This window comes from Oncorhynchus keta, chromosome 22 (assembly GCF_023373465.1).
Source record: "Oncorhynchus keta strain PuntledgeMale-10-30-2019 chromosome 22, Oket_V2, whole genome shotgun sequence".
Classification (NCBI taxonomy): Eukaryota; Metazoa; Chordata; class Actinopteri; order Salmoniformes; family Salmonidae; genus Oncorhynchus; species Oncorhynchus keta.
Genome location: NC_068442.1, coordinates 49,594,460 through 49,619,913, shown reverse-complemented (window position 1 = coordinate 49,619,913; position 25,454 = coordinate 49,594,460). Strand labels below are relative to the sequence as shown.

The window sequence follows — 25,454 nt, the reverse complement described above, 5'->3', positions numbered from 1 at the left end:
AGTTCCCTCTAGTGGTCTTCTGATGGTGTCTATCACCACGTCAGAGTTCCCTCTAGTGGTCTTCTGATGGTGTCTATCACCGCATCAGAGTTCCCTCTAGTGGACTTCTGATGGTGTCTATCACCGCGTCAGAGTTCCCTCTAGTGGACTTCTGATGGTGTCTATCACCGCGTCAGAGTTCCCTCTAGTGGTCTGATGGTGTCTATCACCACGTCAGAGTTCCCTCTAGTGGTCTGATGGTGTCTATCACCACGTCAGAGTTCCCTCTAGTGGTCTGATGGTGTCTATCACCACGTCAGAGTTCCCTCTAGTGGTCTGATGGTGTCTATCACCACGTCAGAGTTCCCTCTAGTGGTCTGATGGTGTCTATCACCGCGTCAGAGTTCCCTCTAGTGGTCTTCTGATGGTGTCTGTCACCACGTCAGAGTTCCCTCTAGTGGTCTGATGGTGTCTATCACCACGTCAGAGTTCCCTTTAGTGGTCTGATGGTGTCTATCACCACGTCAGAGTTCCCTCTAGTGGTCTGATGGTGTCTATCACCACGTCAGAGTTCCCTCTAGTGGTCTTCTGATGGTGTCTATCACCACGTCAGAGTTCCCTCTAGTGGTCTGATGGTGTCTATCACCGCGTCAGAGTTCCTTCTAGTGGTCTGATGGTGTCTATCACCACGTCAGAGTTCCCTCTAGTGGTCTGATGGTGTCTATCACCACGTCAGAGTTCCCTCTAGTGGTCTGATGGTGTCTATCACCGCGTCAGAGTTCCTTCTAGTGGTCTGATGGTGTCTATCACCACGTCAGAGTTCCCTCTAGTGGTCTTCTGATGGTGTCTATCACCACGTCAGAGTTCCCTCTAGTGGTCTGATGGTGTCTATCACCGCATCAGAGTTCCCTCTAGTGGTCTGATGGTGTCTATCACCGTGTCAGAGTTCCTTCTAGTGGTCTGATGGTGTCTATCACCACGTCAGAGTTCCCTCTAGTGGTCTTATGGTGTCTATCACCACGTCAGAGTTCCCTCTAGTGGTCTGATGGTGTCTATCACCGCGTCAGAGTTCCCTCTAGTGGTCTGATGGTGTCTATCACCGCGTCAGAGTTCCCTCTAGTGGTCTGATGGTGTCTATCATCGCGTCAGAGTTCCCTCTAGTGGTCTGATGGTGTCTATCATCGCGTCAGAGTTCCCTCTAGTGGTCTGATGGTGTCTATCACCACGTCAGAGTTCCCTCTAGTGGTCTTCTGATGGTGTCTATCACCATGTCAGAGTTCCCTCTAGTGGTCTTCTGATGGTGTCTATCACCACATCAGAGTTCCCTCTAGTGGTCTGATGGTGTCTATCACCGCGCCAGAGTTCCCTGTAGTGGTCTTCTGATGGTGTCTATCACACGTCAGAGTTCCCTCTAGTGGTCTTCTGATGGTGTCTATCACCACGTCAGAGTTCCCTCTAGTGGTCTTCTGATGGTGTCTATCACCGCATCAGAGTTCCCTCTAGTGGACTTCTGATGGTGTCTATCACCGCGTCAGAGTTCCCTCTAGTGGTCTTATGGTGTCTATCACCACGTCAGAGTTCCCTCTAGTGGTCTGATGGTGTCTATCACCACGTCAGAGTTCCCTCTAGTGGTCTGATGGTGTCTATCACCACGTCAGAGTTCCCTCTAGTGGTCTGATGGTGTCTATCACCGCGTCAGAGTTCCCTCTAGTGGTCTTCTGATGGTGTCTATCACCACGTCAGAGTTCCCTCTAGTGGTCTGATGGTGTCTATCACCGCGTCAGAGTTCCCTCTAGTGGTCTGATGGTGTCTATCACCGCGTCAAGAGTACCTTCTAGTGGTCTGATGGTGTCTATCACCACGTCAGAGTTCCCTCTAGTGGTCTGATGGTGTCTATCACCGCGTCAGAGTTCCCTCTAGTGGTCTTCTGATGGTGTCTATAACCGCGTCAGAGTTCCCTCTAGTGGTCTGATGGTGTCTATCACCACGTCAGAGTTCCCTCTAGTGGTCTGATTGTGTCTTATCACCACGTCAGAGTTCCCTCTAGTGGTCTTCTGATGGTGTCTATCACCGCGTCAGAGTTCCCTCTAGTGGTCTTCTGATGGTGTCTATCACCACGTCAGAGTTCCTTCTAGTGGTCTTCTGATGGTGTCTATCACCACGTCAGAGTTCCTTCTAGTGGTCTTCTGATGGTGTCTATCACCGCGTCAAGAGTTCCTTCTAGTGGTCTGATGGTGTCTATCACCACGTCAGAGTTCCCTCTAGTGGTCTGATGGTGTCTATCACCACATCAGAGTTCCCTCTAGTGGTCTTCTGATGGTGTCTATCACCACGTCAGAGTTCCTCTAGTGGTCTGATGGTGTCTTTCACCACATCAGAGTTCCCTCTAGTGTTCTGATGGTGTCTATCACCACGTCAGAGTTCCCTCTAGTGTTCTGATGGTGTCTATCACCACGTCAGAGTTCCCTCTAGTGGTCTGATGGTGTCTATCACCGCGTCAGAGTTCCTTCTAGTGGTCTGATGGTGTCTTTCACCACGTCAGTGTTCCCTCTAGTGGTCTTCTGATGGTGTCTATCACCGCGTCAGAGTTCCCTCTAGTGGTCTTCTGATGGTGTCTATCACCACGTCAGAGTTCCCTCTAGTGGTCTTCTGATGGTGTCTATCACCATGTCAGAGTTCCCTCTAGTGGTCTGATGGTGTCTATCACCACGTCAGAGTTCCCTCTAGTGGTCTGATGGTGTCTATCACCGCGTCAGAGTTCCCTCTAGTGGTCTGATGGTGTCTATCATCGCGTCAGAGTTCCCTCTAGTGGTCTGATGGTGTCTATCACCGCGTCAGAGTTCCCTCTAGTGGTCTGATGGTGTCTTATCACCACGTCAGAGTTCCCTCTAGTGGTCTTCTGATGGTGTCTATCACCACGTCAGAGTTCCCTCTAGTGGTCTTCTGATGGTGTCTATCACCACGTCAGAGTTCCCTCTAGTGGTCTGATGGTGTCTTATCACCACGTCAGAGTTCCCTCTAGTGGTCTTCTGATGGTGTCTATCACCGCATCAGAGTTCCCTCTAGTGGTCTTCTGATGGTGTCTATCACCGCGTCAGAGTTCCTCTAGTGGTCTGATGGTGTCTATCACCACGTCAGAGTTCCCTCTAGTGGTCTTCTGATGGTGTCTATCACCACGTCAGAGTTCCCTCTAGTGGTCTTCTGATGGTGTCTATCACCACGTCAGAGTTCCCTCTAGTGGTCTTCTGATGGTGTCTATCACGTCAGAGTTCCCTCTAGTGGTCTTCTGATGGTGTCTATCACCACGTCAGAGTTCCCTCTAGTGGTCTGATGGTGTCTATCACCACGTCAGAGTTCCCTCTAGTGGTCTTCTGATGGTGTCTATCACCACGTCAGAGTTCCCTCTAGTGGTCTTCTGATGGTGTCTATCACCACGTCAGAGTTCCCTCTAGTGGTCTTCTGATGGTGTCTATCACCACCACAGAGTTCCCTCTAGTGTTCTTCTGATGGTGTCTGTCCCTTAAAAGAGTAATCTATTTTACTTTGGATGGAAACACTCCCAAACGTTTGTCATTGGCCAAACCTTGTGTTTCCCCATGTATTGTTTGAGTTATAAAACAGTGGAATTATTGGATCTCTTGATCTTTATTTTAATGAGCAAAAAAATACATACAAAACTATATTATATACTAAACACAATTACTCAGAGAAAGAGATTTTGTAATATATATATATATATATATATATAATTTTTAAAAAACATTCTCCCCCTTGTGAGGATAACAGCACTGAGCCGTTTTCTAAAATGTTTGATGACATTGGAGAACACATTGGGATACTATCTTAGACCAGTCCTCCGTACAGAATCTTACCACTTCCTTGATATCCTTCATCTGCACTTATGGACTGTCCTCTTCAAAATCAAACCACGTGTGCGGAGAATAAGATGGTCAAGCATATCTTTGTGGATTTTTGATGTGTGTGGTTATCTTGCACGAAGATTCAAATGCAACCAGGTTTTTTAAAATATTTTTTACTAAAAATGTCTTGGTCCTTGTTAAAGTTCATTATGCTGTTGACCTTAACAAGGGCCCCAAGACCAGTGGAAGACAAATAGCCCCATTACATCAAAGAACCACCATCACATTTCACAGTAGGCATGGGGTTATTGTATTGTTCTTTCAAAGGCCAAACCCACATGACCACAGCACTGGTTCCAAACCAAGTACCAAGGCCGTTTCGCCAACTCCAGGCAGTGATATGGTCAGGTGCTGGGAGTATTGAAAACAGGGGATCCTGACCCCTATCTTTCAGGGAGCTTTTAAAAAAATATATTATGAGCAATTGTATTAGTATGAAATATAATTGGTTGAGCATTCCCATATCGCTCAGTATTTTAATTATTTTAGTATTTTTTTGTAAAAAAAATATTTTTATCAAGGGATCCTATAATTCCAGACCCCACAGTATCTGAAGTTGGACTACATTTACATAAGTAACAGCATAATGGGTCACCAATTCTTCAAGTGTTATTTTCTGGAAGATAAAGGACTAGATAAATGTAAAATTAGATTATGAGAACAAAATGTAAAAATGAATTTTAAAGTAATCAAATTCCAGACACACAACTAGTTGAAGGTCTTGTGTTTAATATGAGTTGCCATCATCCTTGTTATGAGGTACAGTATCATTCCCTTTATGGATTCACAGAACTTCTCTCTCTCTACATTTATTATATAATGCCTACTAAATACCTTTAAATCACTACAGGCGGGGGGGTGGTGTGATGCACTGTTTCTCCAAGATGATTAGTGGGGCTATTTCCTTCAGGACATAACAAATCTAATCAAAATGTATTTGTCACATGCGCCGAATACAACAGGTGAAATGCTTACTTTACAAGCCCTTTAACCAACGACGCAGTTTTAAGATAATACCTAAACAAAATAAAAATGAGAAAAAAGGAAGATAAGAAAAACAAATAAAGAGCAGCAGTGAATAACATTAGCGGGGCTATATACAGGGTATTACGGTACAGAGTCAATGTGGAGGCTATATACAGGGTATTACGGTACAGAGTCAATGTGGAGGCTATATACAGGGTATTACGGTACAGAGTCAATGTGGAGGCTATATACAGGGTATTACGGTACAGAGTCAATGTGGAGGCTATATACAGGGTATTACGGTACAGAGTCAATGTGGAGGCTATATACAGGGTATTACGGTACAGAGTCAATGTGGAGGCTATATACAGGGTATTACGGTACAGAGTCAATGTGGAGGCTATATACAGGGTATTACGGTACAGAGTCAATGTGGAGGCTATATACAGGGTATTACGGTACAGAGTCAATGTGGAGGCTATATACAGGGTATTACGGTACAGAGTCAATGTGGAGGCTATATACAGGGTATTACGGTACAGAGTCAATGTGGAGGCTATATACAGGGTATTACGGTACAGAGTCAATGTGGAGGCTATATACAGGGTATTACGGTACAGAGTCAATGTGGAGACTATATACAGGGTATTACGGTACAGAGTCAATGTGGAGGCTATATACAGGGTATTACGGTACAGAGTCAATGTGGAGACTATATACAGGGTATTACGGTACAGAGTCAATGTGGAGGCTATATACAGGGTATTACGGTACAGAGTCAATGTGGAGGCTATATACAGGGGATACCGGTACAGAGTCCATGTGGAGGCTATATACAGGGTATTACGGTACATAGTCAATGTGGAGGCTATATACAGGGTATTACGGTACAGAGTCAATGTGGAGGCTATATACAGGGTATTACGGTACAGAGTCAATGTGGAGGCTATATACAGGGTATTACGGTACAGAGTCAATGTGGAGGCTATATACAGGGGATACCGGTACAGAGTCAATGTGGAGGCTATATACAGGGGATACCGGTACAGAGTCAATGTGGAGGCTATATACAGGGGATACCGGTACAGAGTCAATGTGGAGGCTATATACAGGGGATACCGGTACAGAGTCAATGTGGAGGCTATATACAGGGGATACCGGTACAGAGTCAATGTGGAGGCTATATACAGGGGATACCGGTACAGAGTCAATGTGGAGGCTATATACAGGGTATTACGGTACAGAGTCAATGTGGAGGCTATATACAGGGTATTACGGTACAGAGTCAATGTGGAGGCTATATACAGGGGATACCGGTACAGAGTCAATGTGGAGGCTATATACAGGGTATTACGGTACAGAGTCAATGTGGAGGCTATATACAGGGTATTACGGTACAGAGTCAATGTGGAGGCTATATACAGGGTATTACGGTACAGAGTCAATGTGGAGGCTATATACAGGGTATTACGGTACAGAGTCAATGTGGAGGCTATATACAGGGTATTACAGTACAGAGTCAATGTGGAGGCTATATACAGGGGGTACTGGTACAGAGTCAATTTGTTGAGGTAGTTATGTACATGCAGGTAGGGTTATTAAAGTGGCTATGCATAGATAATAACAGAGAGTAGTGGCAGCATTGGGTGGGGGGGTGCAAATAGTCTGGGTAGCCATTTGATTGAGGAGTCTTATGGCTTGGGGGTAGAAGCGGTTTAGAAGCCTCTTGGACCTAGACTTGGCGCTCCGGTACCGCTTGCCATGCTGTAGCAGAGAGAACGGTCTATGACTAGGGTGGCTGGAGTCTGACGATTTTTGGGCCTTCCTTTGACACCGCCTGGTATAGAGGTCCTGGATGGCAGGAAGCTTGGCCCCGGTGATGTACTGGGCCGTACGCACTACCCTCTGTAGTGCCTTGCGGTCGGAGGCTGAGCAGTTGCCATTTTAATTTTTTTATTTCACCTTTATTTAACCAGGTAGGCTAGTTGAGAACACCTTTATTTAACCAGGTAGGCTAGTTGAGAACAAGTTCTCATTTGCAACTGCGACCTGGCCAAGATAAAGCATACCAGGCGGTGATGCAACCCGTCAGGATACTCTCAATGGTGCAGCTGTAAAATCTGTTGAGGATCTGAGGGACCCATGCCAAATCGTTTTAGTCTCCTGAGGGGGAATATGTAATGATGGTGTTGGAGTTGTGCCTGGCCGCGCAGTCATCCTGTCCTCCATCTGTCAAACTAGACCAATTTAGTGTTATAATCTAATAATCTTACAGTAGGTTGCCTTTGTGCTAAATTTGACAGTCGCCCAACACTGTGAAAGAGTGATGGGTTAAAACGTGTTAATTCCCCTCTCTAATCCTTGGTAATGACAGTCTGTAGTTTATTTGTATTTAAGGCTCTATTCAATCTGTATTGCTGAAGCGTTTAGAGATTCCGCGATAGAAATGTAAAATGTCAGCTGAATGCAGTCTAGTAATGCCTTTTAAAAAATGTTAAATCACACTAACGGTGAACTATAGCGACACGGATGGAATAGAGACCTTAGATTTGTATCTCAATGAGAAAAATAAAGGCTGTTGGAAGAGGGACCTATAATATCTGCCTTTTTCAAAATCCGTTTTGACCGTCAGTCAAAAAAAGAAACCCACACAGAATCATACGAAATATACATTTTATTCTCTCCCTCTCCCATAGTCACATAAGAAGTCTCCACGAGCATGATCAAGATGAGATATGACGCAATGTCTACTTACATTCTCCATATAATACTGTACATACATACATACATACATACATACATACATACATACATACATACCAGAATCAGCATATCAGAACGAGATCCCCTCTGATGGTCGATTGCTGTGAAAATCTGGGACACAGTTGCATTCATTGTTCAGCGAGTTTTTCCATATAGTTAAACCCACCGACAGCAATGAATGTTGATTGTGACCTTTGTTGTGGTTTGGGGCCAGAGGCTTTTCTTTCAGCAGAGTTGTTCTGAAGGAAGGATACAGGATGGGGGCTGGGGTGGAGTGGAGGGGGCTGGGTTGGGTGAAGGAGGCTGGGTTGGGTGGAGGGGGCGGGGCGTGGTAGTGGTGGGGCGTGGTAGTGGTGGGGCGTGGTAGTGGTGGGGTGTGGGTGGAGGGGCGTGGGTGGTGTGGTAGTGGAGGGGTGGGCTGTGGTAGTGGAGGGGTGTGGTAGTGGTGAGGCGGGGCGGGGCGTGGTAGTGGTGTGGGTGGAGGGGGCGGGGTGTGGTAGTTGTGCGGTGTGGGTGGAGGGGGCGGGGTGTGGTAGTGGAGGGACTGGGTGTGGTAGTGGTGAGGCAGGGCGTGGGTGGAGGGGGCGGGGTGTGGCGTGGGTGGAGGGGGCGGGGTGTGGTAGTGGTGGGGCGTGGGTGGAGGGGGCAGGGTGTGGTAGTGGTGAGGCGTGGGTGTGGTAGTGGAGGGGTGTGGTAGTGGTGAGGGTGGAGGGAGCGGGGTGTGGTAGTGGCGGGGTGTGGCGTGGGTGGAGGGGGCGGGGTGCGGTAGTGGGACGTGGGGGGCAGATGGGACCATAGTGTTCTTTCTCTGGTTATAATGAGTTAGTAGCCATGCGCGTCGATCATCAAGCGAAAAGGGCTGGCCACAGGGTACAATCAACGGTCGATGGTCTTTGTCAATTTAGCTCAAAACTCACCGACAGCGTTGAATGTTCACCGGGGCGAACGGGGGCTGATAGTGAACAAGGTTGACAGGCTGACGCTTGGAGATTCAGAGAGATGAGCACAGTGGGCGACTGGGCCGATCATTTCCTCTCGCTCTCTCTCTCTCTCTCTCTGAGAGCAAGAAGGACACTACAAAGACACAGCCATTATCCCTCATATCTCAAGTCACTTTTCAGACAGCTCTCTCTACCGGGTTATCAGAGGATGGCTATTTAATGTTTCACAGAAGACACTCGATTACTTTTTTTGTTGTTGTTACATTCTACTTCAATGACTGAAACCCGTTTCATAATTGCGCCCTGTGTAGAGAGACGAAAGGCGTGGATATGAATGCAGACGGTCTCTTCTTGCCCCTGGTCTTGTCCTCTGGCTGACAACAAGAGGGAGAAAGGAAGGAATTAACAATTTTTTAAAAACAACTCTTCCATTTGGGTAATAAACCTGAATTTCAAATAAAAGTGCCATTATCAATTTGGTTTCAGACTGTTTAAATGTCTTGATGTAATTTAATATAATACATTCATAATATTCTTATTTTGCTCAGAGAGTTTAAACGTCAGTTCAGCTCCTTACTTTTCTTTGACTGATATAACACAGTATAAAAACTGTACACTGGGCAGGAAAACATGTTTATTTTCTCTCTCGGTAGCGGTTGGGGCTTTAGTCATATTTTAGTCATCTCTAAAGTCCTGACTCATTTAAGAGTTTTGGTAAACAGCACACTGTGGGAATGCTAGGGGTGGTGTCACAGTGGCCTATCCGCGTATGCGTTGTTTACCTCAACTGAGCGTCAACTAGCTTCAGTGGGTGGAGGTGCCCCTAACCGTAACCCAGAGGGCTCATCTCAGAGCTCAGGATGAGACGGTGTCGGACTCGCAACCTGCTCGGGTCATGATAATTGATAGCATCTGGAGACTATGGTGTGGGGCATGGCCGCAGGAAAATGTAGGGTACATTTATTTGTTCCTTTATAATAAAGTATGTAGAGAGCAGGGATGTTTTAGTATTTTCACACACCTTTTTCACAGGGTCTGGAAAAACCCAGGGAAAAAAATGGCCATTTATAAACACATTTCATGACATTCTACGTCATTTGCATGACAGAACACAACAGAACTGTTTGAAATAGCACAAAAGGCTACTCTGACAAACAGATCAATAAAAAACGACCAGATATTGAATGCAAACAAATAGCCCAGGCCAATTACACACACACACACACACACACACACACACACACACACACAACATCCGGGTTAGGGTTTGGCCAGGGTAGGCCGTCATTAATGTAAATAAGAATTTGTTCTTAACTGACTTGACTAGTTAAATAAAAGGTTAAATAAAAAATGTAAAAAAGCGAAAATATTGCCTTTGAACGGGGTATGGTGGTAGTAGCCTTTGAACGGGGTATGGTGGTAGTAGCCTTTGAACGGGGTATGGTGGTAGTAGCCTTTGAACGGGGTATGGTGGTAGTAGCCTTTGAACGGGGTATGGTGGTAGTAGCCTTTGAACGGGGTATGGTGGTAGTAGCCTTTGAACGGGGTATGGTGGTAGTAGCCTTTGAACGGGGTATGGTGGTAGTAGCCTTTGAACGGGGTATGGTGGTAGTAGCCTTTGAACGGGGTATGGTGGTAGTAGCCTTTGAACGGGGTATGGTGGTAGTAGCCTTTGAACGGGGTATGGTGGTAGTAGCCTTTGAACGGGGTATGGTGGTAGTAGCCTTTGAACGGGGTATGGTGGTAGTAGCCTTTGAACGGGGTATGGTGGTAGTAGCCTTTGAACGGGGTATGGTGGTAGTAGCCTTTGAACGGGGTATGGTGGTAGTAGCCTTTGAACGGGGTATGGTGGTAGTTGCCAGGCGCACCGGTTAGAGTGTGTTAAGAACTGCAACGGTGTTGGGTTTTTCACACTCAACAGTTTCCCGTGTGTATCAAGAATGGTCCACCACCCAAAGGACATCCAGCCAACTTGACAACTGTGGGAAGCATTGGAGTCCATGCCCCAATTAATTGAGACTGTTCTGAGGGCAAAAGGGGGTGCAACTCAATATTAGGAAGGTTTTCTTAATGTTTTGTACACTCAGTGTATATAGTGACCCGCTTGATTAGCTACTATCTTGTGTGTGTGTGTATTCCCTCTTGCTAAATAAACAACACGCTCCTAACCGGGCCTTTAACGGCTTGCTCCAGAGACATGACCAAATGTGCAGTCAGTCCATGCTCGAGAGGCCACATCAAACTCCCTGACCCCTGGCCCCTTAGTAAAGCCATTGGACTGACAAAAGTGGCAGTGTACTGTAAGGTCTTCTACTGGCCAGAGGACAAGATGACAGAGACTTGTTAAGCCAGGAGTCAGAGAGAACCAGAGAGGGGGCCCCTGAGCTGACATCCAAGCCCATATCAGAGTGACAGGGCTGGGCATCACAGGTGGACGTGTTAGTGTGGATGGTGGAAGAGGGGGAAGTTTACAGTACATGGGAATGGAGGAGGGGGTTGGTAGTCTTTCCCTTAATGGCACCGGCAGCTCTGACATTTAGCCACTTCATGGTTGTAAGTCAGATGATGGGTGGGATAGAGACTGCTGTGTCAGAAGTGGATGTGTTTATAGTCATAAAGCATGTGACTGCAGATAAATAATTGACTGTGCATAACAGGGTGGAACATTAGGTTTATATCGCTGAAGCAATCCTAGTGACTAAAAAAACCCAAGAAAAATACTAAGATATCATTTATTTTTTTGTATAATAAGGAAAAAAGGACAGTGACCAACATATTAACTAAAGTGTAAACACATATTCAGACTCCTCCCACAGAAACTCCAGAATGACAAATCGCCAAGCGCGATCGAATTACTGAAAAATAACTAAAAGGGAGGTGTCGGCACATTGCTATCGTAGCAGCCGTGTGAACTATTTTACTGCTCAGAGATCTGCTTTCAACCACAGGGAAGGGTGGTATTACACAAAACTAGCTCAGCGACGACACGGGAACACTTTGTGACACCGGCTAGGGAGAACCAGGCAACACTTTACAGGACACCAGGCAACTGGGTCATGTTCATTAGAGAAACAGGTTGAAAACACTCTGCAATCAGAAAGGGTCATTTTCATTAGGGAAACAGGTTGAAAACACTCTGCAATCAGAAAGGGTCATGTTCATTAGAGAAACAGGTTAAAAACACTCTGCAATCAGAAAGGGTCATGTTCATTAGGGAAACAGGTTAAAAACACTCTGCAATCAGAAAGGGTCATGTTCATTAGAGAAACAGGTTGAAAACACTCTGCCATCAGAAAGGGTCATGTTCATTAGATAAACAGGTTGAAAACACTCTGCAATCAGAAAGGGTCATGTTCATTAGAGAAACAGGTTGAAAACACTCTGCAATCAGAAAGGGTCATGTTCATTAGAGAAACAGGTTGAAAACACTCTGCAATCAGAAAGGGTCATGTTCATTAGAGAAACAGGTTGAAAACACTCTGCAATCAGAAAGGGTCATGTTCATTAGAGAAACAGGTTGAAAACACTCTGCAATCAGAAAGGGTCATGTTCATTAGAGAAACAGGTTGAAAACACTCTGCAATCAGAAAGGGTCATGTTCATTAGGGAAACGGGTTAAAACACTGCAATCAAAATATATATATCTAAATTGGACAAGTCCAGGTAGTCCCTCCCAGTTGCAGTCTGGATTAGTTCTGTTGTATTACAGGAAGCTATCAGGGTAAAGTAGTTCTGTTGTATTACAGGAAGCTATCAGGATAAAGTAGTTCTGTTGTATTACAGGAAGCTATCAGGGTAAAGTAGTTCTGTTGTATTACAGGAAGCTATCGGGGTAAAGTAGTTCTGTTGTATTACAGGAAGCTATCAGGGTAAAGTAGTTCTGTTGTATTACAGGAAGCTATCAGGGTAAAGTAGTTCTGTTGTATTACAGGAAGCTATCAGGGCAAGTAGTACCTGCCCCTCCTCCTCCTCCTCTCACCTCCAGGAGCGCGTAGGTCTATTGGCCCCACAGCTGAAAGGTCTTGTGGTCTTCTGTGATCTGCTGTCACACACGCAGGCAAGAAATAATTATTAATACACCATTACTATTTTGACATTTGAAAAATACTACAAGCTATTTGAAGAATAGTTATAACAGCACAAGCACACACAAAAAAGCCACACACACACGCACAGTCTCTCTTTCATGTTGAAACACACCGTCCCTGTGACAGGATGTGTGTGATGCGGTTGATTACAGTCATTGTGTGTGTGTGTGTGTGGGATGCTGCGGCAGGAAGGTTGTTATGGAGTGGGGAGGACAGGCCGCGACACCCCTTTCGACACCCAGCCACCGAGCACTGACAAAAAAAAACTCTGACCAAACCAAAATGGCAGCATATTCCCAGCATCAAGGCCTAGTGTGAACATCAAAATGGCAGCATTTTCCCAGCATCAAGGCCTAGTGTGAACATCAAAATGGCAGCATTTTCCCAGCATCAAGGCCTAGTGTGAACATCAAAATGGCAGCATTTTCCCAGCATCAAGGCCTAGTGTGAACATCAAAATGGCAGCATTTTCCCAGCATCAAGGCCTAGTGTGAACATCAAAATGGCAGCATTTTCCCAGCATCAAGGCCTAGTGTGAACATCAAAATGGCAGCATTTTCCCAGCATCAAGGCCTAGTGTGAACATCAAAATGGCAGCATTTTCCCAGCATCAAGGCCTAGTGTGAACATCAAAATGGCAGCATTTTCCCAGCATCAAGGCCTAGTGTGAACATCAAAATGGCAGCATTTTCCCAGCATCAAGGCCTAGTGTGAACATCAAAATGGCAGCATTTTCCCAGCATCAAGGCCTAGTGTGAACATCAAAATGGCAGCATTTTCCCAGCATCAAGGCCTAGTGTGAACATCAAAATGGCAGCATTTTCCCAGCATCAAGGCCTAGTGTGAACATCAAAATGGCAGCATTTTCCCAGCGTCAAGGCCTAGTGTGAACAACACACAGAAAGCCATCCTCCATTTGAGCTTTGTGCTGGTAACACACACACACAGGGCTGAGCCGGGGGAATGGGGCAGAGGCATTCAGTCTCACAGTATTAGCTGAGAAGAGGAGGTTGACAGAGACCTTTATTATTGATGCCATGTGTTTCATAGAGTGCCTAAGTGCCTTCGTGGCTACACATTAAATCCATTCCTTTAAATCTATACATTAAAGCCAATAGGCCCTAGACATCTAGTATAATGTGCAATAAAACACTCCTTAGTACAGATCTATTGATATAATCCATTCATTCTTTGAAAAAAATCCACTCCATAATCGGACAACCTTCCTGAAGTTCCCCACCAGTCTGTCTGTATAAACCCCGTGGTTTCTGGTCTTTTTAAAACACATCGTGCTTTTCTCCAAAGACTACGCACACTAAAGCCTTGTGTGACGTGGACTGAGTAGACGTTGAAGCCAGTCAGAGTGACCACAGGTGATAAAACCGTGTCCAGCCAGCTAGGCCACTTCTCCACCTCCGGTCAGCCCACTGACACTGAGGGCAGATCTGGGTTACGCTCCATAAGGCATGCAACCAAAAAAAAAAAAAAATAATACATTTTTAAAAATGTTTTGCAACTGGAAATGAAAACGTGGGTTTCTTATTGAACCAGGTCCAGGGAGTACCGCCTTTATTCAGTCAGTTAATTCTATATTAATATTAATATAATTAATTATATTTTTTGGTGCCTAATGAACGCAACCCTGAGGTAGTACTTTGGGTCGAACCAGAATACAGGACAGAACGTGTTAGGACCTCTGAATATGGACTTAGACGGGACAGGAGACACCTTGGTGTGTGAGAGTTAAAGAGAGAGACACACCAGACACATCTGTCTGTGTACAGGGCAGGCTTCACATTGTCTCCATTCAACCTATTTGACATTATTTTGAGAGAGGGAAGGAGCGACAGAGCCAGCGAGAGAGAGCGACAGAAAGAGCGAGAGAGCGTGCGACACAGAGAGCGAGCGACAGAGAGAGCGAGCGACAGAGAGAGCGAGCGACAGAGAGAGCGAGCGAGCGGCAGAGAGAGCGAGCGACAGAGAGAGCGAGCGACAGAGAGAGCGAGCGACAGAGAGAGCGAGCGACAGAGAGAGCGAGCGAGCGGCAGAAAGAGCGAGCGGCAGAGAGAGGGAGCGACAGAGAGAGGGAGCGACAGAGAGCGCGAGACATTGAAATACAGAGAGAAGAGAGATAAATTAAGAGAAAGTGAACAAGGAGAGATGTAGAGTAAAAGAGTGAATAGTAACCTGCAATATCATTATCATTCATCCCCCTCAGTTATCGTCCGCCCTCCCTCTCATCATTCATCCTCCTCAGTTATCGTCCGCCCTTCCTGTTATCAATCATCCCCCTCAGAGGGAGAGAAAGAGCGATAGGTTTCCATGGTAACCTGGGATGGCATAGCTCCAGTGTTTGTGAAGTGCAGTGGGGATATTTCATTGTGGGAAAATATAACTAGTGAGAGTGAGAGAGAGTGAGTGTCAGAGAGAGAGTGAGAGAGAGTGAGAGAGTGTCTGAGAGAGAATGAGAGTCAGAGAGTGAGAGTGAGAGAGAGTGAGTGTCAGAGAGAGAGAGAGAGTGAGTGAGTGAGTGAGTGAGTGAGTGAGTGAGTGAGTGAGTGAGTGAGTGAGTGAGTGAGTGAGTAAGTGAGTAAGTGAGTGAGTGTGTCTGAGTGACTGAGTGAGGTGAGTGAGTGTGTGTGTCTGAGTGAGGTGAGTGAGGTATAAAAGGTGACACGGGTCACAGGGTTTCATTTGGGTGTCTGACAGAGTGGATACTCAGGCCAGTGTGAGGAATAGACACATAGTTCTCACTGCATAGGAGTTGTATTCACTAACAACATTCATGTTTAACAAACACATGCATAAGTCCAGTACAGGCAGATTGTATCTTCTACTTATTGTATGTACTATGTAGTAGTAGTTTGGATACTCCCATCATCATTACATATCCAGTCATTACTACACATTGTTGTACTGACTCTGGTTATTACCACGGGCGGTGTACAGGATGTCTGTGTGGTTATTACCACGGGCGGTGTACAGGATGTCTGTGTGGTTATTACCACGGGCGGTGTACAGGATGTCTGTGTGGTTATTACCACGGGCGGTGTACAGGATGTCTGTGTGGTTATTACCACGGGCGGTGTACAGGATGTCTGTGTGGTTATTACCACGGGCGGTGTACAGGATGTCTGTGTGGTTATTACCACGGGCGGTGTACAGGATGTCTGTGTGGTTATTACCACGGGCGGTGTACAGGATGTCTGTGTGGTTATTACCACGGGCGGTGTACAGTCTGTCTGGTTATTACCACGGGCGGTGTACAGTCTGTCTGGTTATTACCACGGGCGGTGTACAGTCTGTGGTTATTACCACGGGCGGTGTACAGTCTGTGTGGTTATTACCACGGGCGGTGTACAGTCTGTGGTTATTACCACGGGCGGTGTACTGGCTGTCTGGTTATTACCACGGGCGGTGTACAGTCTGTGTGGTTATTACCACGGGCGGTGTACAGTCTGTCTGGTTATTACCACGGGCGGTGTACAGTCTGTCTGGTTATTACCACGGGCGGTGTACTGTCTGTCTGGTTATTACCACGGGCGGTGTACAGTCTGTGGTTATTACCACGGGCGGTGTACAGTCTGTGTGGTTATTACCACGGGGGTGGTGTACAGTCTGTGTGGTTATTACCACGGGTGGGGTACAGTCTGTGTGGTTATTACCACGGGTGGGGTACAGTCTGTGTGGTTATTACCACGGGTGGGTGTACAGTCTGTGTGGTTATTACCACGGGTGGTGTACAGTCTGTGTGGTTATTACCACGGGTGGGGTACAGTCTGTGTGGTTATTACCACGGGTGGTGTACAGTCTGTGTGGTTATTACCACGGGTGGTGTACAGTCTGTGTGGTTATTACCACGGGTGGGGTACAGTCTGTGTGGTTATTACCACGGGTGGGGTACAGTCTGTGTGGTTATTACCACGGGTGGGGTACAGTCTGTGTGGTTATTACCACTGTGTGGGGTGGGGTACAGTCTGTGTGGTTATTACCACGGGCGGTGTACAGTCTGTGTGGTTATTACCACGGGTGGGGTACAGTCTGTGTGGTTATTACCACGGGTGGTGTACAGTCAAACCCAAGGTCTCACCTTTGTTTGTGGATATGAATCCACTCACAACCTCATTGATACGCACCTCATGGGTGATCTACAGTTTTTCCGGTGCATTTACTCTCAACCTAACTTGACTGTCAGGTTTTTTTGCAGCAGCCTTTTATATCGCATGTAGAGAATGAGGAGTTTCTCGTGAAACCTAACTTTTTTTCTCTTTCCCTCTAAACAGACAACGAACAGTAGAACCTTGAGGTAGGAACGTATCGAGGTAGGAACGTATCGAGGTAGGAACGTATCGAGGTAGGAACGTATCGAGGTAGGAACGTATCGAGGTAGGAACGTATCGAGGTAGGAAAGAATCGAGGTAGGAAAGTATCGAGGTAGGAACGTATCGAGGTAGGAACGTATCGAGGTAGGAACGTATCGAGGTAGGAACGTATCGAGGTAGGAAAGAATCGAGGTAGGAAAGAATCGAGGTAGGAAAGAATCGAGGTAGGAAAGTATCGAGGTAGGAACCTATCGAGGAAGGATACGTTCCCTCTCCCCTCCCATTTCCCCTCTCCCTTCCCGTTCCCCCTCTCCCTCCCCACCCGTTCCCCCTCTCGTTCCCACCCTCTCTCCCTTTCCCAACCCTCTCCCTCCCGTTCCCTCCCTCCCTCCCCTCCCACCCTCCCCCCCCCAACCCCTCCCTCCCTCCCTCCCCCTCTCCCTCCCTCCCAACCTCTCCCTCCCTCCCAACCTCTCTCCCTCCCAACCTCTCCCTCCCAACCTCTCTCCCTCCCAACCTCTCTCCCTCCCAACCTCTCTCCCTCCCAACCTCCCAACCTCTCTCCCCCTCCCAACCTCTCTCCCCCTCCCAACCTCTCTCTCCCCCTCCCAACCTCTCTCCCCCTCCCAACCTCTCTCCCTCCCTCCCAACCTCAACCCTCCCTCCCTCCCAACCCCAACCTCTCTCTCTCCCTCCCAACCTCTCTCTCTCCCTCCCAACCTCTCTCTCTCCCTCCCAACCTCTCTCCCTCTCCCTCCCTCCCCCCTCTCCCTCCCGTCCCTCCCAACCCCCTCTCCCTCCCGTTCCCCCCCTCCCTCCCTCCCAACCTCTCTCCCTCCCAACCTCTCTCCCTCCCAACCTCTCTCCCTCCCAACCTCTCTCCCTCCCAACCTCTCTCCCTCCCAACCTCCCAACCTCCCTCCCGTTCCCACCCTCTCCCTCCCGTTCCCACCCTCTCCCTCCTCCCTCCCTCCCACCCTCTCCCTCCCTCCCTCCCTCCCTCCCTCCCTCCCCCGCTCTCTCTCTCCCTCCCTCCCTCCCTCCCGTTCCCTCCCGCTCTCTCTCCCCTCCCTCCCTCCCTCCCGTTCCCTCTCTCTCCCCTCCCTCTCTCCCGTTCCCTCCCGTTCCCCGGCCCTCTCTCCCTCCCGTTCCCCGGCCCTCTCTCCCTCCCGTTCCCCGGCCCTCTCTCCCTCCCGTTCCCCGGCCCTCTCTATCCTTCTCTCTAACACCAAGCATCAATGAGCAGACAGACAGGCTTGCTGAAACCAGGGAGGGCATTCTTCATCAGGACAGACACGGCACAGAGACTCGCCAATGTATTCCCTCATTAGCAAGTACATGTGCTGCACACTTCAGTAAAAACCATGGGGACCACCCATGTAGTCATGCCCTCTCTAACAACCACACACAATAAAGAGAGCAGCTCTCTGGTGACTAAATAGTGAACGAGCTGTTTATTTGGCTCACTGATTTGAATACTGCTACTTCTGCTTTTTGCACTTCAGACAACAATTATCTGCTGATAAAGTTACAAAATCAAATCTCCGAAGAGGGTAAATCCTCACTGCAGAAACAATCAATAGCGGGGAAGAACAAGTCGTTCTGGTCCACGGCTCATTTTTGCAGTGTGTTAAAAGAAAACATTTGTTTTGTTGTTGCAGGTAATCAAATCCTTTGACCAGGTAGGAAAGTACTTGAACGCGCATTTCACATTCTGACAATGGCACCCTACTTTTAACACACTTTTAGGGTTTTCCACTGGAGATCAAAAATCATGGTCCAAGTGGAATTTTAAGCATTTTTCAACAAAGAGTAATTTGGGAGCCAAATTCATAAACTAACACAGTGCTGTCATTCAAACAACTCCCCCCCCCCCCCCCTCCTCTCACCAGTCTAACAGACTTCATCCTCTGGTGCCATTCTACTTACAGCACATCTAAAACACTAACACTAGTTCACTAGGAAACCAATCCTCACTCAGCCATATCCCACTGGGCACAGACGTCTATTCCATGTTGGTTCAGCGTAATTTCATTGTAATGACATGGAAACAACGTTGAGTCAACCAGTGTATGCCCAGTGGGATATGTCTTTATGTCTTTATGTGAAGTCATATCTATAGCCAGTCATTTATTAACATTGTAAGCTAGACATTCTGACCTGTTGCATCAGCCTCAGTGCTTTTAAAAAAAGTGTTTTTGATGCTAGTGGTTGTATTAATTTGAGCTCTATCACATCCCAGAACTGTCCAGCCTTTTATTTGGAATATTTATGTAATGCACAGAAGGACAAGTTGACCAATAGAACAGGTCAACTTTTGTATTATGGGGGAGAGTAGATTGACATAGGCTAGTGCTTTTGCTGTTCCTTAGGCCTACTCATCTTGTTGGCTGACGAAAAATAGGCGGTTCTACTAAAATCAATATGCTTCTCGGAATTCGATAAGTGGGGCGCACAGTTGTGTCCTCAATGTCTCGGTCTTCACTTGTAGCCTACTTCTTAACTGTGATAAGGACCCGATCACATAATGATGATGGGCATTGGCTAATAAGAATTGAGATATCTGAGAGGCCCATGTGACTGAGAGGTGGTTTGGCGCATGGCAGCCTGGAGAAGGAAATTATAATCAGCCCAAGGGTACAACGGCCACTTTGGCTGCAACAGGCATGGATTTGTTTAGGGAACATAACGGCCACACATGGGGGATACCACCGGGATATTCGAGACCTGGTGAGAATATTATCAACTACTTGTCAAATTGTGAATGAGAGACTGATGAAGTGTGTGCAGCCTGTGCAAATAAACAAAAAGTAGAGCTCATGCCTTTCAGGTGACTTTTTTCAAATCATCATTAAATTGCATCATGCAGCCTTACATTATATTAAAAATCTAAACATATAGACCAACATTTGTATCACACCTGAAGTTATAAGGAACTATAAATTAAGCAGATATGAGGACCTGGTTCCTTGTTAACCCCTCAACACAGAATACCTGCATGTTCGAACTCCCTTGGAAATCGTTTGGAGAAAATATCCTTTCTATTTTAAAATCAGCTATATTCAATTGAATTCTTCATACTATGAAACATATATTTTTTTAAAGAATGCCACAGAATTCTAAGCAAATCTTGTCTGCTAAATTAACTATTGTAGGCCACAGCCATTAGGCATAGCCAGACCAGGGCCTAACATAAGGACAACTCAAGAGTATGTTATTCTGTTCTTCTGAAATGTACTACATGGTCTTCGTGTCATGTTTCTTTAGAGACCTGTCTAAAATAAATAAGCCACTGATGTTCCAAAGGTCTATGCAGGAAACTAAAATGTGTTTATGTTAATTAACGGTCAGTTACCGTGAGACTGGCAGTTATTTGCTTGACAATCACCGGCTGACAACATTTTGTGACCGCCACAGCCCTAGTTGTTATGCTTATGGTTCATTATCGTGGCTTTGTTTACACTGACTATTCATTTAAGTTGCACTGTATTAAAATGGCTCCTAAACAACAAGTAAATGTTACCCATCGACAACAACATTGAACTCCAGCTGAGGTTATGTTCTCGGTCTACAGAGATAGTCGGGAAAACACACTGACAAACTCAAATCCTTTTGACTTCAAAGAGATGAGTAAAAAAAAAAAGAAATGAAGCTCTTATATCAAGCCATGCGCAGACAGACAGAGGAAGACCCGGAGATGAACGGAGAGAAAACAGGAAACAGAGACGTTGTAATGAAGGAGTGCCGGCAACAAAAAGAATGAGCGGCTGTTGTGAACACACTGCTGCAGTGCCTTTCAGAGGCCTGTAATTTTAAGATGGTTATATTCAGAGTCGAGAGGTAGGCAGGGCCCGTAACAATGCCTCTCTGCCAGATCCAAAACCCTATGATCCTCTGGCCGACACGCTCCTGAATGTTTTTGTTTGGAAACAAATAGTTTAGACGCTTCCACTAAAAGCACAGTGACATCCCCACTAAACAGTGCCCGAAAAGCCACTAAACACAGTGCCCCGAAAAGCCACTAAACAGTGCCCGAAAAGCCACTAAACACAGTGCCCCGAAAAGCCACTAAACAGTGCCCCTAAAAAGCCACTAAACAGTGCCCCGAAAAGCCACTAAAACAGTGCCCCGAAAAGCCACTAAACAGTGCCCCGAAAAGCCACTAAACAGTGCCCGAAAAGCCACTAAACCCCGAAAAGCCACTAAAAAGCCACTAAACAGTGCCCCGAAAAGCCACTAAACAGTGCCCGAAAAGCCACTAAACAGTGCCCGAAAAGCCACTAAACAGTGCCCGAAAAGCCACTAAACAGTGCCCAAAAAGCCACTAAACAGTGCCCGAAAAGCCACTAAACAGTGCCCGAAAAGCCACTAAACAGTGCCCGAAAAGCCACTAAACAAAAGAACACTTTGGTAAAAAGGGTTCTTTGGATATCCCTGTATGAGAACCTTTTCTTTGGTTCCAGGTACAGTAGAACCCTTTGGAACCAATAAGCAATACCCCACAGGGACAACCAAAGAACCTTTATGGTGAAGAGAAGAGTAGAAAATAAGGAAGCCAAGAGAGCGAGAGGTACCCCGCTCCCTCCTTTCCTCCAGTTAGGACGGGGTCGTATTCTTTAGGGCCACATCCTCCAGTTAGGACTGGGTCGTATTCATTAGGGCCACATCCTCCAGTTAGGACTCGGTCGTATTCATTAGGGCCACATCCTCCAGTTAGGACGGGGTCGTATTCTTTAGGGCCACATCCTCCAGTTAGGACTGGGTCGTATTCATTAGGGCCACATCCTCCAGTTAGGACTGGGTCGTATTCATTAGGGCCACATCCTCCAGTTAGGACTGGGTCGTATTCATTAGGGCCACATCCTCCAGTTAGGACTGGGTCGTATTCATTAGGGCCACATCCTCCAGTTAGGACTGGGTCGTATTCATTAGGGCCACATCCTCCAGTTAGGACTGGGTCGTATTCATTAGGGCCACATCCTCCAGTTAGGACTGGGTCGTATTCATTAGGGCCACATCCTCCAGTTAGGACTCGGTCATATTCATTAGGGCCACATCCTCCAGTTAGGACTGAGTCGTATTCATTAGGGCCACATCCTTTAGGACTGGGTCGTATTCATTAGGGCCACATCCTCCAGTTAGGACTGGGTCGTATTCATTAGGGCCACATCCTCCAGTTAGGACTGGGTCGTATTCATTAGGGCCACATCCTCCAGTTAGGACTGGGTCGTATTCATTAGGGCCACATCCTCCAGTTAGGACTGGGTCGTATTCATTAGGGCCACATCCTCCAGTTAGGACTCGGTCATATTCATTAGGGCCACATCCTTTAGGACTGAGTCGTATTCATTAGGGCCACATCCTCCAGTTAGGACTGGGTCGTATTCATTAGGGCCACATCCTCCAGTTAGGACTGGGTCGTATTCATTAGGGCCACATCCTCCAGTTAGGACTGGGTCGTATTCATTAGGGCCACATCCTCCAGTTAGGACTGGGTCGTATTCATTAGGGCCACATCCTCCAGTTAGGACTGGGTCGTATTCATTAGGGCCACATCCTCCAGTTAGGACTGGGTCGTATTCATTAGGGCCACATCCTCCAGTTAGGACTGGGTCGTATTCATTAGGGCCACATCCTCCAGTTAGGACTCGGTCATATTCATTAGGGCCACATCCTCCAGTTAGGACTGGGTCGTATTCATTAGGGCCACATCCTTTAGGACTGGGTCGTATTCATTAGGGCCACATCCTCCAGTTAGGACTGGGTCGTATTCATTAGGGCCACATCCTCCAGTTAGGACTGGTCGTATTCATTAGGGCCACATCCTCCAGTTAGGACTGGGTCGTATTCATTAGGGCCACATCCTCCAGTTAGGACTGGGTCGTATTCATTAGGGCCACATCCTCCAGTTAGGACTGGGTCGTATTCATTAGGGCACACGGTAGCAGTTCAGGTGGTCCCCTTCCTTTTTCAGTCCGCTTTCCTCTGTTCGGTGCCTAATGAATACGACCCAGGCAGTCATATAGCATCCCTTCTTCAGAGCTACTTATCCTCGTACACAGAGGGGGAGACAGAGGAGAGACGACCATTTTAGCTTCAGTGAACTGGCGCTGATGGGAACACAGCAGGGGCGCGGAGGGGGGGGGGTACACTACGCCTTCCTCTCAACTTATTTGATTCGACTGTCTCTGTCACAACCACTAATGACGGATGCGGGAGAAGGTATGTGTGTGTGCGGCACCTGTTTGTGTGTGTGTGTGTGGGGGAGGTAATGCCTCCAAGGGCAGCCTAATGCTACCTTTTATCGACATCCAGCAGTGAATATGCGCCTGTCTCCAGCCTCAGAAAATTGAGAATTTAAGGCTTCCTTTACCTAACCAGCTGATACACTAACACTAGATCTCTCAACTAACACTAGATCTCTCAACTAACACTAGATCTCTCAACTAACACTAGATCTCTCAACTAAGGTCAAGTCCCAATTATCTCTCCTTCCCCCTGAAGTGTGGTATTGTTCACTACTTCCAACACATTTTAAAATCATTGGATTGGTGTAAGCATGGGCGGGGAGTTTTCATATACCTGAAAGGAGACATTGGGACTTAGGGACAGACACAGTTGAATCAAATATCCAAACAGACGTTAGTATCCAACTACTTGACTTGAGTATTTTGACAATGAAAAAGCTTTGTCTGAATTACATTTGAATGATCCTTGTGACATTGTTATCTACAAGGATATACCATGACATTTTAAATGCTTAAATTTAAAAACAAAACTTTTGATTGTAGTTTTTATAACCGTGCGTTGAACTACTGCTGTACATCTAGCGCTGCAGTCCGTTTATCATCTTCCCACCCTTAAATATTACATGTACATACCTAACAGAGTTTCCACAAGACCTGACAATGATCAATGCAAAACACTCACTTTTTTGTAATCAGAATCAGTTATCATGGGTGAAAATCTGACTTTGCTTTTCACTGGTAGTCAAAACTACCGGTGAAAAGCAGTCCGTCCTGTTTACCTCTGCCAAGTGCATTTGCACCATAAAAAATGTTGACTATCCGGGTATCCGAATAGTTAAACAATTTCAAAATAGCCATCCTTAATTGGGACGTACCCCTTCCAACCGAGAGGCTGAGCCAGCATCCAGAGTAAATGCTGTAGCCTAAACTGCTCTTTGAAAGCTGAGCTAACATCCAGAGTAAATGCTGTAGCCTAAACTGCTCTTTGAAAGCTGAGCTAACATCCAGAGTAAATGTTGTAGCCTAAACTGCTCTTTGAAAGCTGAGCTAACATCCAGAGTAAATGCTGTAGCCTAAACTGCTCTTTGAAAGCTGAGCTAACATCCAGAGTAAATGTTGTAGCCTAAACTGCTCTTTGAAAGCTGAGCTAACATCCAGAGTAAATGTTGTAGCCTAAACTGCTCTTTGAAAGCTGAGCTAACATCCAGAGTAAATGCTGTAGCCTAAACTGCTCTTTGAAAGCTGAGCTAACATCCAGAGTAAATGCTGTAGCCTAAACTGCTCTTTGAAAGCTGAGCTAACATCCAGAGTAAATGCTGTAGCCTAAACTGCTCTTTGAAAGCTGAGCTAACATCCAGAGTAAATGCTGTAGCCTAAACTGCTCTTTGAAAGCTGAGCTAACATCCAGAGTAAATGCTGTAGCCTAAACTGCTCTTTGAAAGCTGAGCTAATATCCAGAGTAAATGTTGTAGCCTAAACTGCTCTTTGAAAGCTGAGCTAACATCCAGAGTAAATGCGGTAGCCTAAACTGCTCTTTGAATGCTGAGCTAACATCCAGAGTAAATGCTGTAGCCTATACTGCTCTTTGAATGCTGAGCTAACATCCAGAGTAAATGCTGTAGCCTAAATTGCTCTTTGAATGCTGAGGAAGTTACTGAGTAAAAAAGAAAATAGGGAGAGTTGCTTTGCCTCTGTCAAAAATATAGAAAAGGGTCTGAAAAAGGTGCTCATTGAAAATAAGGTTTGAAATAGACTTTTATATAAAATTGAAAATAAGGTTTGAAAAATTGTTTATATAAAATTGTTTGTAGCAGTTTGGAAATGATCTCTTTCAATGATAATAATCATGATTGTTCTCAATCTACAGGCTAAAGAGGCACAGAATGGAGAGCAATGCTAATTCATACAGTCCTTCATTAAAGAGAGGTCCCCTCGTTAAATCACTCACACACTGCAATTAGAGAAGGACCAGGAAGCACACAACTTTACGACCTTATATAAAACGTTAGACCAAGCACACATCTCTCTCTCTCCAGAGCAAGACTGCATGTGATCAAGACTATATTGAGGGTCTAGATGTGGGTGATGTCCGTCTGTCTGTCTGCCTGCCTGCCTGTCGGTCTTTAGCAAATGGAAAAAGGCTAACTTTAGGCTAGAGGCTACAAGTCTTGGTAGTTCCTGGCAGGTCTGCAATCCTAAAATGACACAGAAAGAGCTGAAATGCACT

At 46.3% G+C, this 25,454-nt stretch overlaps 1 long non-coding RNA gene across 2 annotated transcripts in view; it reads right to left on the bottom strand.

The window, feature by feature from the left end:
- Nucleotides 1–8,330: 8,330 nt before the first annotated feature.
- LOC118401589 (uncharacterized) overlaps nucleotides 8,331–25,454 on the bottom strand; it is a 45,279-nt gene continuing 28,155 nt past the window's right edge. For both annotated transcript variants that reach the window (XR_004829286.2, XR_004829287.2), the window contains exons 3-4: nucleotides 12,549–12,611; nucleotides 8,331–8,943 (exon numbers count right to left, since the gene is read on the bottom strand). This is a non-coding gene — a long non-coding RNA (uncharacterized LOC118401589). The remainder of the gene's footprint in view (nucleotides 8,944–12,548; nucleotides 12,612–25,454) is intronic.